The 9,925-nt window shown below is 41.1% G+C and overlaps 1 long non-coding RNA gene across 24 annotated transcripts; it reads left to right on the top strand.

Annotated features, from left to right (window-relative positions):
* The first annotated feature begins 1,046 nt into the window (after nucleotides 1-1,046).
* On the top strand, nucleotides 1,047-9,715 carry LOC147305248 (uncharacterized). Of its 24 annotated transcripts, none has more exons than XR_015126699.1 (9): nucleotides 1,047-1,265; nucleotides 1,803-2,692; nucleotides 3,230-4,369; nucleotides 4,686-4,765; nucleotides 5,513-7,252; nucleotides 8,101-8,226; nucleotides 8,478-8,516; nucleotides 8,692-8,813; nucleotides 8,890-9,715. It is a non-coding gene; the product is annotated as an uncharacterized LOC147305248 (long non-coding RNA). The 24 variants fall into 24 exon arrangements; XR_015126721.1 differs by lacking the exon at nucleotides 1,047-1,265 and having other exon boundaries at nucleotides 2,434-2,692; nucleotides 5,513-6,681; nucleotides 6,776-7,252; nucleotides 8,890-9,714; XR_015126717.1 differs by lacking the exon at nucleotides 1,047-1,265 and having other exon boundaries at nucleotides 2,439-2,692; nucleotides 5,513-6,317; nucleotides 6,502-7,252; nucleotides 8,890-9,713.
* Nucleotides 9,716-9,925: the final 210 nt, after the last annotated feature.

Raw genomic sequence — 9,925 nt, 5'->3', positions numbered from 1 at the left:
CTAGTGGGTGAAGCCTGAACTGTCTAGAGACAGACCAGACCAGCTGCACAACACAGACACTTCAAACCTGAGGACAAATCTGAGAGAACAGAAAAAGGAAAGGAAACTTAGCTTAGAACCATGCAGCGCTACAGGAGACGGCAGCACTGCAGAGGTGAGGACCGGCACCTGTTTGAAAGAGACAAATGCACACAAACACACACAACAACGAACGAGAAACAAACACAGAGAGAGGAAAAAGTGGTTATACAGAACTTGAGGACATTATCTACATGTAATTATCTACATAATTATAAATTTGTTGTGTTTTCTTTAACAATGTCAGAAGGAGAGAGGCACTGAGGCACCGTCTTCCGCCCCCCGACGCTCCTGCTGCGCCTCCTCCTTCTGACAGGAACTGCCTACAGAACAAGCATGAATGATGCCTGAGTGGACACACGCAACTCACAAGTTCCTGGCTCTGTCAGCTCCTCTGCAGAGGGTTTCCCTAAGAAGGTGGACCTAGCAGGGTCACCGGGGGACGGGGAGCTGTGCCTCACGGCCCTCACTTCGCCGGAGAAACCCTCATGCAGAGTTCAGAAACTTGCGTGTTGAGTATGTCGCTGTGAGCCTCCACCATTTAACTAGTGGGTGAAGCCTGAACTGTCTAGAGACAGACCAGACCAGCTGCACAACACAGACACTTCAAACCTGAGGACAAATCTGAGAGAACAGAAAAAGGAAAGGAAACTTAGCTTAGAACCATGCAGCGCTACAGGAGACGGCAGCACTGCAGAGGTGAGGACCGGCACCTGTTTGAAAGAGACAAATGCACACAAACACACACAACAACGAACGAGAAACAAACACAGAGAGAGGACAAAGTGGTTATACAGAACTTGAGGACATTATCTACATGTAAATATATAACCATGTCATAGCATCATAGGACCAAATTTGTTGTAAGATTCTAAATATATGTGACGTCATCATCCTGTAAGCCGAATAGGGCTTTGGACCTTGATGTCACAGGAGGCGGGCCACGCCCCCCGCCGCCATGACAGTAGGCCAGACAAAGGATACAGCTTCAGCTATGGTTCGTACTTGTTTTGTAGTTGGTTGCAACGTTAGATCTCATGATCGTGAAGGCAAGAACCTGGATAATGGGCTATCTTTTCATCGTTTTCCATCCTGGAGGCAACGTGTATCCAATATCACCAAACAAAGACGCCAGTCATGTGCAATCCCCAGCTTTTTGTTGATTTGCTCGTGGCATTTTCTCTCCAGTGAGTTCTAAATTAATTCATATCACTATCCGGTTGTTCAGTCTGACGTCACTAGCCGTGTCTGGGTCTAAACTCCGCTGCAGGTCCATATATCAAACGATCACTATGGCATTACTGAGAGTTGAAAAACTGTCTAAAGTCTTTCATCTTTAATAAAATGATCAGCGTTCTGCTCTACCAGGTGTAACAATTGAGTTTAACATCCAGGCATCCATGAAAACGGAATTTATGACATTTAACGGAGTTAGAAGTTAGCAGGGAGTTAGCTCGCTAGCTTCTATCTAAATACAATATAGCATGTCCTGACTGCGGGGTTTTGGAAACAAATTAAAACGTACAACTCTGCTATCACTTCCAGCATAAATGAAGACAGAAAACTAAACAGCAGTGACGTTTGTAGGGTGACTGAAGTTGGGCTAGCTGGTATATAATGATGTGCTACGTGACCGCTAGCGACACAGCTATGTTAGCATAATATAAACAAGCTAACTTTTTTTCCACTCGATAAAAGTTAATGTGAGCGTTCTCGGTGGTCAGGAACAAATGTAATCGCATGGCAGGATGCTGTAAAAGGACCAAACTTCAGCCAGGAGAACAACTGAGATAATCCATCCACAATACGAGGTTAGTCATTCATATACTGCTGCATGGGCTGGGTTGTAGTTACATCCTAAGGTTTTAAAAACTGAGCTTAAATAAATGATTAGCGGTAATAAAAGCCGAGGGAGGTCAACGGTGATCACTGACTGTTTTAGGAGCTTTTTGAGATCAAATAGAAGAAAACTTTGCTTCAAACCATGCAGGGCAGCTGTCTAGAGGTGAGCTTATGTGATTCTTATTCTGTCAGTGAACAACCTAAAAACAGAAAAAAAGAAAGAAAACTTACCTTAGAAATCTGTAGGGTTGTTTCCTCTGAGACATGTTGGAATCTGTAAACAGCTACTCCAAAAAGGATCCAGGTGTTTCAAAATACCTCTTTGGTGAACGTTTCAATTCTGCTAACATAAATGCTGCAATTAATTAACTAAAAGTCATTGCTCTTCACCCCTATTTATAGACTTTTGCGGATCAACGGATTAAAGCATCATAGGACCAAATTTGTTGTAAGATTCTAAATATATGTGACGTCATCATCCTGTAAGCCGAATAGGGCTTTGGACCTTGATGTCACAGGAGGCGGGCCACGCCCCCCGCCGCCATGACAGTAGGCCAGACAAAGGATACAGCTTCAGCTATGGTTCATACTTGTTTTGTAGTTGGTTGCAACGTTAGATCTCATGATCGTGAAGGCAAGAACCTGGATAATGGGCTATCTTTTCATCGTTTTCCATCCTGGCGGCAACGTGTATCCGATATCACCAAACAAAGACGCCAGTCATGTGCAATCCCCAGCTTTTTGTTGATTTGCTCGTGGCATTTTCTCTCCAGTGAGTTCTAAATTAATTCATATCACTATCCGGTTGTTCAGTCTGACGTCACTAGCCGTGTCTGGGTCTAAACTCCGCTGCAGGTCCATATATCTAACGATCACTATGGCATTACTGAGAGTTGAAAAACTGTCTAAAGTCTTTCATCTTTAATAAAATGATCAGCGTTCTGCTCTACCAGGTGTAACAATTGAGTTTAACATCCAGGCATCCATGAAAACGGAATTTATGACATTTAACGGAGTTAGAAGTTAGCAGGGAGTTAGCTCGCTAGCTTCTATCTAAATACAATATAGCATGTCCTGACTGCGGGGTTTTGGAAACAAATTAAAACGTACAACTCTGCTATCACTTCCAGCATAAATGAAGACAGAAAACTAAACAGCAGTGACGTTTGTAGGGTGACTGAAGTTGGGCTAGCTGGTATATAATGATGTGCTACGTGACCGCTAGCGACACAGCTATGTTAGCATAATATAAACAAGCTAACTTTTTTTCCACTCGATAAAAGTTAATGTGAGCGTTCTCGGTGGTCAGGAACAAATGTAATCGCATGGCAGGATGCTGTAAAAGGACCAAACTTCAGCCAGGAGAACAACTGAGATAATCCATCCACAATACGAGGTTAGTCATTCATATACTGCTGCATGGGCTGGGTTGTAGTTACATCCTAAGGTTTTAAAAACTGAGCTTAAATAAATGATTAGCGGTAATAAAAGCCGAGGGAGGTCAACGGTGATCACTGACTGTTTTAGGAGCTTTTTGAGATCAAATAGAAGAAAACTTTGCTTCAAACCATGCAGGGCAGCTGTCTAGAGGTGAGCTTGTGTGATTCTTATTCTGTCAGTGAACAACCTAAAAACAGAAAAAAAGAAAGAAAACTTACCTTAGAAATCTGTAGGGTTGTTTCCTCTGAGACATGTTGGAATCTGTAAACAGCTACTCCAAAAAGGATCCAGGTGTTTCAAAATACCTCTTTGGTGAACGTTTCAATTCTGCTAACATAAATGCTGCAATTAATTAACTAAAAGTCATTGCTCTTCACCCCTATTTATAGACTTTTGCGGATCAACGGATTAAAGCATCATAGGACCAAATTTGTTGTAAGATTCTAAATATATGTGATGTCATCATCCTGTAAGCCGAATAGGGCTTTGGACCTTGATGTCACAGGAGGCGGGCCACGCCCCCCGCCGCCATGCGTATCGAGGCTTGCTTCATTTATGGGAGGAGCTGAAAATGATGACGTCCGAAGCCTCGCTGCCCGGCTGTACCACGTGACTGGTTCAGGAAGCGGTTCGAACTTTGCCGCAAATAATCATTTTCCATACTGCCAGCATAAATATACACAGTATGCTGCCATCACTACAATATAGATGTTTTATACACTCCTTTTGTTGTTGACATTTACAGGCTGTGTGCAAAATGCCACACTCTTCAAATTCATGCCAACTAATATTTTTACGTCCAGTAGGTGTCCTGCTAGAGCAAATGAAGCTTCAAGAAGCTTCGCGTTGAGGTGAACCAATTGGATGAAAAGCTTCAGTGCTTCATGAGGCTTCATCTGCCCATCACTATCCCTCTGCTTCACTTATGGACGCACAGGCCCCTCCCGTCGGGGCCTGTGCGTGAAGGGTCCTCCGATTGAAGAGATTGCTGCGGAAGTGCCTGTTGTCGGTATATTTAGACATTTTCCAAATCACATTGTAGTGAGGTATACAGAACACAATAAATTATATAATGTAAACAACTACCTGAAAAACAGCAGATACAGCAGAGGAATTAATTATAGGCTATTACTTTTGTATCGTTTATTGCATTTATGGAGGGAGTGATGTATGCTGGGTAATGGCACAGCTAGCTACTGGGTGACTTTATTCACCCGCTTCGGCTGTTATCAGTCCATACAATGGGCGTTATTAGCACAAATCAGTCCCATATATATGGGCCATTTCCTGCTAGATTGTTCAGAAGGTTGTTCTCATCCATCCAGATGGAGGATCACTAACAGGAGCGTGGGAAGACTCCAGAATCCACTCTGGCTGGAATCCGGTGGATATGCAGTGTGTACAGGTAAGACCATTTAAACAGACAGCATTTATAGAATGACTATTAAAAGTCAGCGAGTGTCAGTAATGTTAATGTGGTTATGTTAGTAATACACCGAGTGCTAATATAACAGCTTTAAGATGCATTTGTAGATATTATTACGTGTTTTACCGTCTTTATGGTGCTAGCTTAAAGTTACGGTGTAAACGTTAGCTTATATTGGAGGAAAGCTGTTACTGTTTAAACGATGTTAGCACAGAAATATTAGCTTCTGTCATGACTGATGAAGTTACTAGTTAATAAAGTTTCCAGTAATATAATAATAATATATAATAATAATCGCAGCCACAGATTGACAGCAAATATCTCGATTAGCTTCAGTGCATCTATAATAAATATGTGCAAGTTTCAGTGCTTCGTTTAAACTGTATGATACTTATACTGACCCAGGGTCAGTGTAAAATACAATCCTAGCTGTGTGAACAAAGCCTGGCTTCTTTAGTCCTGCATGACAAACCTCAGGATGCAGGTTATTATTACTGTTTCCTGCTGGCACACCTGTCACACCTGAGAGTCGGCTAGAAACTTACAGTGACGTGGACATCATGCAAAGACTGCCAGACTCTGTAATACTGCAAATGATCAGTGACTCAGGTTAACACTAAACTTTAAACGGCACCTCTGTGTCTCTGTGTGCTGAACATTTAGGATTGAGTCAGGCTGCATCAGCTGAAGCTGTTATTTGTATATATCAGTATTTTTTTTATTCAGGTGTGGGGAAAATACGTAACACTGCAGTGAAGCGATGCACCAGAGTAATCCCTGGCCAAAGGTATCGTACTCAAATCAGACTACTGATCCAGCCACATCAGCCTTTTGTGAGGTTTGTTTAAAGTAGACTTAAAGTGAACTACAGGTTCCTGAGAGGTGGACTGTGAGCACAGAAACACATGTTCATACATACAGCTGCAGCAAACTTACATTAATTTTAAATAGATTTGTTACTCTGGTGTCTGTCTTTGTGTTAGTCCTCTGACAGACTGGTGACCTGTCCAGGTGTGCTCTACCTATGACTACTGGGACAGGCTCTAGCCTCTGTAATAGAAATTTTCTGTTATTCTCATTTAAAGTATTTAAGTGCTTATGCATATGCTTAGTTGTAACACTGTTACTGTTCAGTGAAAGTTTCTAAAACTAGATGAACTTACTTCAGCGTCAGCAGTTTGAGAAAACAACTCCCTTTACGGGTGCTGATAAGGCCACAAAACAGCATAACCATTGATCCGTTGAAGTGTGGTAGGATCCGTTTGTAACTTCCTCCCTCTTCCTTGGAATGCATAAAGGAGTAGGAGCACCACTTCTGTGGCAGCGCTGACATGACTGAACTGTGATGTTTGATGTGTGTTGGCGCAGTAATAAATAGCTTGATCACAGCTCTTTCTGTGTTGCAGACTTTATTTAAAAAATTCCACGACACCTCCCACCCTCCCACTGCGAACCTGAATTGAATATTCAGAAGACATTTGTTTAAATAGTTCTACAAATCGGAGCTGTTGGTGTGTCCTTGGATTGTGTGGTAATAATATTAGAGCCTGCAATCTTTCTTACTGAATCTCTACTATGAGTCATGTTACCTGAGATTAATTCTGTTTACCTGTCAGCCTGGACGAATGTGCTGTGTGAAGGAAATTAAATTAAATCAGATCTGAACTGCTGCTACTTTTTGTTATTTTAATTCTCTTCTCTGTTTTCCAGAACAGTTCTCCACAGTCGCTGTCCACATGGGTCAGTGGGACCAAGAAGCACTCTGCTAATGTGTGGACTCTGACCAGCAACATCCAGCAGGACCCAGACAGCATTTTCTATCTCCCAGCTGGAGTTTTTGTTTGTCTGTGACTGGAGAGTCAGATTTTTGTTGAGCTTCACACTTGCAGACCTAAGTCAGTTTGCAGAGATCCCTCCCACTCTGGCTTTTATGTCCTAGATTTCTTATCTGAAACAGTAATATTTCAGTGACTGCTGCTTGTACCACAGGTTAATACACGCTACTGATCCCTGATAGGAGAATCATCAATTTTGGCAACAAAGAAGCCTGGTGGATGTTTGTTTACAGTCTGATGATGGGACATCATGCTCTGCATCGTCAAAGTTTGCCTCCTCATTATTATTCATACCCAGTAATGTGAAGTATGCTTATATCTACTATAACTGAACCAACCTGGTGCTCTTCATTTATGGAGGCTGTTGAGTCTGAATGTTGGATGTTGTGTATCTCGTGTTCTCTGGGCTTTGTTGTCCTCAGTCTTTTCGCAGGATCAGAAAACAAAACCAGGAGGCGCGTAAATGTTTCTTCAAATGTTTCTTCTGGATGATGATAAGACTGTGACACGGGATGCCACCTTTGGTCTTGTGATGAAGCAAAGCTCAGGAAGAAGTGGGATTAAATGGTACCCACATGTGTGCTGCTGAGAAGGATGTACAGGGGCACCTGCAGCCAAATCCAAGCCTCAGGTTAGTTGTAGTTGCAGAACGCTATAGGACTGAGACAGCTGAGGCATCAAATGTTTGATTAAACGGATGAAAAAGAGAAGTTTCTTCCCTATAATTATCACTTCTTAAAATCTGTAGCAACTTCAAGTCTGTCATCGTGCTGAGCATGCAAAGAATGTGACAATATATTTTTGTTCAATATTTAATTTCTTTTAGTTGCAATTGTTAAATGAAAAAATATATATATTCTTATAATTTAGCAAACTAATTTATCAAAAAAAATATACATATATCTGTATTAGTTTTAATAAATTAATTTGACACCTGTATTGAAAATACCATATTGTATTCATACAGAATCAGTTTGGTATCAGAATCAGAATCAGAATACTTTATTGATCCCTGGGGGAAATTATTTTTTGTTACAGTGCTCCATTTTAAACCAACATTAAGACAAGACAGACAATACGCTAACTAAGAATAGTACAATATATACATATATATACATACATACATACATACATACATACATACATAAGTCACTTATAAATAAATATTTGGAAAAGAAACATGTGTAGTTGTAGCAGCAAACAGTGTGTTAAGTGGATGCGTTGTACAGGGAGATGGCCACAGGCAGGAATGATTTCCTGTGTCGTTCAGTGGTGCTTTTCGGTAATCTCAGTCTCTCACTGAACGAGCTCCTGTGACTGACCAACATGTCATGGAGTGGGTGGGATCATTGTTTGTCTGCTCACTGATTGTTGAAACTAAGAGCTACTTTGATCTGTTTAGATCTAAAGTATCCAAAGTTGAGCTCTGATGTTTCTTCACCCCTGTGTGTGTGATATGTGATTCCTACATGCTGGCAGAGCAGCAGTTTGTGCTCACAGATGGTGACGGTGTGGAGAGACGGTGGTGTTTCCTCAGAAGAACCAGCAGAGTCACTTGCTGACTGATGCTCATCTGCACTGCACAGAGGAAATCAACTGACCGAGGTTTGTCCAGTGACGTGTTATGAATGTATATTTGTTTTATGCTTACAGTTATGTTTTTCTTGACAGAGGCTCTGCAGAGGTTAGACAAAGCAGAGAAAACATGTGCTTTACATTTTACTGTGATTTATTGAGATATTTGTTGCCTGATGTTCAGCAGGAATGGAGAAATAGAATCAAAGGGAGATGTTTTTGATGTTTTTGTAATGATGTAAGTAAATCTTCAATATTATTTATTTGCTTGGTTATATTAGGAGTGTTTCTGAGTGAGGGGGAGAAGAGTCATCATCCAGGTAAAGTGACGTAGATCAGTGGATACACTTGTCTCCCCTTTAAAGGAGACAATCCAAGTCATCCTTAAATGTTAGTGCTTTCAAATACACAAACATTTTTAAAGGACAAAAATGAACATCCAACTTTGACTGTAACACAAAATAAATCTTTCCATGTGTGTTTTCAAACTCTCAGATGGGCAGCATATCAGTCTTGGACTGTCTAACCTGCCGGAGCAGCACTGAATGACCACCACACATGAGCATGTTCCTGCAACATTCAGCATCTGATCCTTCATCTGTGTGCTTCTGCTTTTGGTAAGTAGAGTTACCCAACTCCAGTAACTCTACACACATGCCATCCATTTCTGACGGCCTGGTTACTTCCTGTCAGTTACTTTAGAAACCATGTGGTCACCTGACCTAACACTATTCAAGTGTCACATGTCAAACAGCTGGAGAGGAAACTACACCAGTGTACTGGGATGTTTCACCAACACGTGCCAGATGCTGTTCCTTCATGGTGACATCACAGAGACAGCCCCACCCACCTCAGGACCTCGCCATTTATCATGATGATTATAATGATGACAGCGAGCGGAACTAAGACTGTAAAAATCCACGACCAGAATTTTTCTTTCTAATTATTAATGAATACTGAGAGCCTCTTTCTGTGTTTTGTATGTTTTGGGGTTGTTTTTTTTACCTCATTTGTTACTAACAAAGTTCACCAAACTCACACAGTTTACATTCTGTATGTTTCCATCTTTACCAGCCACACTCTAACTGCATTTAAGAAAATAATCCTTAGAAATCGTCATTTTTCTCTTTTGTAATTGATGATAATTCAGTGAATATAAGATAAGATAAGATAAGATAACTCTTTATTGTCATTGCACAGTCATACATAGTACAGTAGTACAATGAAATTGGAAAAACTGTCCTACGTCGGCACTACATATAACACAACACGACACGATATGACACATCACAACGTAACAAACAACACAACACAGTAACACACTGCTTCCTTCTATTGCGTCACACATTGCTTTAAGTTTTTCAGTGTCCAGTTATTTTTTACTGCTGTTTAAATTCTCTGAATGTTTGACCCTGTAGACTGTTTGATGGACTGCTTGTCTTCCTGTTTGTAACCGCCGCCTGTTTTGTTTTTTTTAATAAAGATTTGGATTTCTGACTTCAACACAGCCTCTGCGTGTCCTCCCTTTGAGTCCTCTTCCTCTGTGAACGTGTTGCATGTGTCACAGATTCATTTTATTAGCAGCTTTCCCACAGTGAGTTGCATCAGCATTCATTCACAGCACATTTCAGAAGGATTCAGATTAATACAGTGATCTTATAGTCAGAATGATCCTGACAGAGTGCCACTGTAAACTATCTTTCATCAGGTAAATTTCAAAGTTCAGTAT

Source organism: Aulonocara sp. 'chitande type north' Nkhata Bay, linkage group LG20 (assembly GCF_057382095.1).
Source record: "Aulonocara sp. 'chitande type north' Nkhata Bay isolate Kocher_YH1m ecotype deep benthic linkage group LG20, A_spYH_male_GT1.1, whole genome shotgun sequence".
NCBI lineage: Eukaryota > Metazoa > Chordata > Actinopteri > Cichliformes > Cichlidae > Aulonocara > Aulonocara sp. 'chitande type north' Nkhata Bay.
This window is presented reverse-complemented; position numbering and strand designations above follow the sequence as displayed.